Here is a 4,577-nt window from a genome sequence, read left to right as displayed (position 1 = left end):
ATATTTACACTACGATTCATAACAGTAGCAAAATTACAGTTATGCAGTAGCAACGAAAATAATTTTATGGTTGGGGGTCACCACAAAATGAGGAACTGTATTAAAGGGTTGGGGCATTAGGAAGGTTGAGAACCACTGACCTAGAACTTCAAAGCGAACTCTTCCAGGGATTACAGAACCTGCAACCCCAGGCACTCATTTCAGAACTTGCCCTCATGATTACTGCTCTTCTCCCCAGCTCAACCGGTTTTACCACCCAATTCTTTGGGGTCCCAAACCCATATTTTCCACCTACTGAGAAGGCACAGCATCTGATGGTCATGGATTAGGGCTCACGTCTGCTGGTGGTCTCTATAAACTGACAAATGGTGAATCTTACCATCTTCGCAGGCCACTTAGGGCCTGTCTCTGTATATACCACACCTTCATGGTGCCATAGCAGCCAAAGACCACATGCAAAGGAATGGAGGACCAGATATGGCCACTGTACTTCTTTGTGGACCCAACATTTAGAGTATGTAGTGTGTCACAGATATGGGTGTCCCATCCAATTTGTCCTCAGTGTGTTGAAGACCCAGAGCTGATCACTGTCCAGCATGTAGCTTTTGGGTAGAGTCAGTGTGAGAGAATGTGGATCATGCAGCAATAGGCAATTGCTCCACTCTGTCCTGTGAGACCCTGCAGGAAGTCATCGGTGCAACCTGAGGGTAGTGCTAGGGCAACATTTCTGGTGAGAGGATCAGGGACATCTCTCTTTATATCTGACATGTTCTCTGTGGCCCTGCTCACTTCTATTCTATGGCTACTGGGCCTAGCTGACCTAATGACACTCACGATGGACAACTCTGATGCCCCATAACCTGAGGCCTCATCTCTCCCAGGTCCCAGTACTTTACCAGGAGCCTCTTTAAATGGTGTGGGTCTCCTTGTGGCAAGAGACATAGCCTTGCTTCAGAACATTAGGGGTCTGTGTTGTGATCCTCCAGTAGAAAGGCCATGAAGTCCCCTTAGCACCTTGTCTACTACAAATACCTCCCAGATCATATGTTTGCTGGGTTTGATGGACCAAAAATGAGATCCAGCCACATTCACCCAATCACCTATTGTCTATCCCTGCTTTTATGCTACAACAGCAGAGCTGAGTAGTTGCAACAGACTTCTGATCTGCAAAGCCTGAAATATGTGATATATACCATCTATAGAACGTCTTCTGACCAGGCTGGAAACGTAATTGAGCTACGAAAGGGATCACACCACCACATCCTTACAGAGGGTTTAAGGTTAGTACTCTTCTCTGTTATTTCATTGAGGAAAAGACACTGTTTGAACAATCTGTTTGGAGGAAAGAGAAGACACCACTGTGAGCAGGGCCTGGGACAGGTGTCTAGTCATTACCTGGGCCCCAACCCCATGCACCACTTTCATAACAGGACCAATGATGATGCTTCTGGTATCTGGAAATGATGTCAACTCGCACACTGTATCCAATGTGAATGTCTGGGTGGTTTCTGTTTCCCGGTGTACATTTAGCCAAGTCAATGGCCACATGTCAGCTTGAAGGGTCCCTCCTCATGGGAACTGGGCCTCTCCTTCTAGTAATGGTTTACAGGTCTCAGAAGTAGCTCAGTTCTCAAAACTGGCAAAAGAGCCAGCCTCTTTCTAGGGAGGCTGCTTTTAGCCTCCCAAGTATTTATCCTTGTGTTTTGTCTCTGATTTATTACTTACACCCAGCACTCTCTGGGCTGCCTGTCCATCTGTTTTGTCTCTAGGATCACTGTGTTCTATGAGTCAAAGGGACAGCTTTCTGTGGGCCAGGCCCTTTCTTGGAATCCAACCTTTCTGATCACTTCAATAATGGCACTCTGCCTGCTTGTGACAGTTGAACGCCTGTATCTCTAATGTATTATTTCAGGACATTTTTTATTAGCCCCATTACTACTGGAGCCCATTTCTGGAATACCATCTCCACCTGTCAAGCCCGCCCATCAGGACAGCCATCACTGAGCTTCTTGAAAATGGTGGTGCCCTTCCTACTGTTGTGTGAGAAGAATTTCTCTTCTGCTTTTCTAGGTTCCTCTAACTGCTCTAATAATTAAGTTAACATGAGACAGATTAAATGAGAAAAGCAATTTTTAATTTGGTACATAGGGATGCTCAGAGAAATATGAGGCTCTGAGGTGACTAAAGTAGGCAGCTTTTATACATTTTGACAAACAAACAATACATTTGTGAAGAATTGACAAGACAAAAGTTTGGACTTGGAGTAGTAAATCAGTAATGAAGTCACAAGGTTTGTTTATTCAGCCTTCTTGGCTCTAAATTCCCTATGTCTGGTGTGAAGGATGTCTCTCTATCTAATGATACAGGGAGGGTGTCCTGTTTTTAGGGGACAAAGAAGAATCAGAGTATTGGCTCATGTGATTACGGTGGCGTCATGTCCAAAACCTGCAGGTAGTCCGGCATGCTGGCGCCCAGGATAGTGAGTGCTGCACTTAAAGTCTGAAGATAGTCTGCTGGAGAATTCCCTCCTTTTAGGGGTGGGAAGGGGGAGGTGGGGTCGCTCTTACTGTTCTTTTCAGGCCTTCATCTGATTTGAAAATCCCTACCTGTGTGTGGAGGGCAATCCCCTTACCTCAACATTCACCAATTTATTATACACCTTCAGGCTAAATTACTCATCTCCTCTCCCCTCTGCTGTGTCCTAACACTGTAGTCTACAGTCAGAATATCACACCTGTGTATTTTGTGCTCCATACTTCATGTGGTCACTGGAAATGCAATGTGTGCCTTTTGTGAAACAGGGAGCAATACATGCTGATGCTCAGTCATTCTCTGATCAATTGCATTACCTTCAAGAACAGGAGCTGAGGGAGGGTCTCCTCATGTGTGGGTCTCACCATATACATAACCACCCTTGGCAAACCATCCCCAACTTCAGAAGAACCGCCCCTAATCTCCTGCTCCCGGAGTAATTCAATTAATCACATTTGATTGAGTGATAGAATGTATTACACCTTGTAGAATAGACGTGATAAAAGGACACAATCTAGGTTTGTGATCAGGCTCACATCACAGATAAAAAGGTATTGGAAGCACTGGTTTTGGGGACCCCAGAGAATTGGGCAATAAACCTGGGTGAGCTGGGGAGGAGAGCAGGGCCTCCCGAGGGAACAGGAGTGGGACAGGCTGGTGCAGAGTGGGGGGAGGTAGGACCTGCAGAGCATGGGCTCAAGAGGAGACGTGGTCCCAGTGACCACGTGAGGTGTGGAGCACACGGTATACAAACATCCCTCACCAAGTGCAGTAGTCTTACTGTGGACTCATGTGTCAGTACACACAGGAGGAGATAATTTAGCCTGAGGAGGGTCAGGAAGACTTAAAGGCAGGAGATAGTTATGTTCAGCTTAGAAACAAAACCATCTCTTGGTGATGGGACAGGGAATACCATCCAGAAAAAGGAACCAGAACAGAATCTTGGAGGCAAGATGGTGAGGACCGGTGGGTAGGCCAATGCGGCTATATCACAAGAAAATGGAGAACAGAAGATGACAGGCAGAGCCATGGGATAGGGTGGGTGTGTGGGAAATAGGAATGGCAACCATGAGTTCCAGAAACAAAATGTATCAGGAACACACACACACACACACACACACACACACACACACACACACACACACACTGCTTACAGGGTTGATCTATCTCAGAAGAGCTGCAAGCCCTTCTCTCTGATTTGGCTACTTGGGAGCTCCTGGCTCACAGGGAGGGTCAGGACCATACAGTGAGTGTGAGCACCTCCCATTCCAGGCCTGGCTGACCATGCTGTGGAGTGGAGGAGGGAGAAGCTGAGGAAGGTTGGAGCACAGAAGGGTCAGTAGAAAATAAAGGAGGAGGACCTGGCTTTATACAAAGAGAAGCATCTGAGGCACAGGCAGTGAGACAATTTTCCCCATCGCTATTGCATTTACTGAGGTACCTCCCTTCATAGATCATATTCTGAAAATTAAATTTTTCCTAAATTCTTACTTTTAAAACCTGTTTCAAATTTTTTGAGAGAAGAAAAATCTTATCAAATCATTCCAGATGCAGTAACAAAAAGTCTATTCCTTGTCGTAACCGGTTTGGCTCAGTGGATAGAGCATCAGCCTTCAGACAAAAGGTCCCAGGTTTGATTCCGGTTAAGGGCATGTACCTTGGTTGCGGGCACATCCCCAATGGGGGGTGTGCAGGAGGCAGCTGATCGATGTTTCTCTCTCATCGATGTTTCTCACTCTCTATCCCTCTCCCTTCCTCTCTGTAAAAAATCAATAAAATATATATTTTTTTAAAAGTCTATTCCTGAGCTACTGGGCAGTAAGCAGCAAATATCCCATCACTGCCACATTCTCTAGAGTGCATTTCCTAAAAACCAGGCCTCTTATCACCCCAGCGCAACCACCAAAGTAGATTTCACATCAATACACTAGAGCAGTGGTTCCCAACCTTCTGTGGCCATGCCCCACCAAAGCATCTCTAAAATCCTGATGCCCCCCTGTGACATGTAATTCTTATTATTCAAAAAGTGAACTCCTATTCACGTG

The sequence above is a fragment of the Myotis brandtii genome, unplaced genomic scaffold (genome assembly GCF_000412655.1).
Source record: "Myotis brandtii unplaced genomic scaffold, ASM41265v1 scaffold847, whole genome shotgun sequence".
Taxonomy (NCBI): Eukaryota; Metazoa; Chordata; class Mammalia; order Chiroptera; family Vespertilionidae; genus Myotis; species Myotis brandtii.
The sequence above is the reverse complement of the archived record's forward strand: the minus strand, read 5'-3'. Positions refer to the sequence as shown.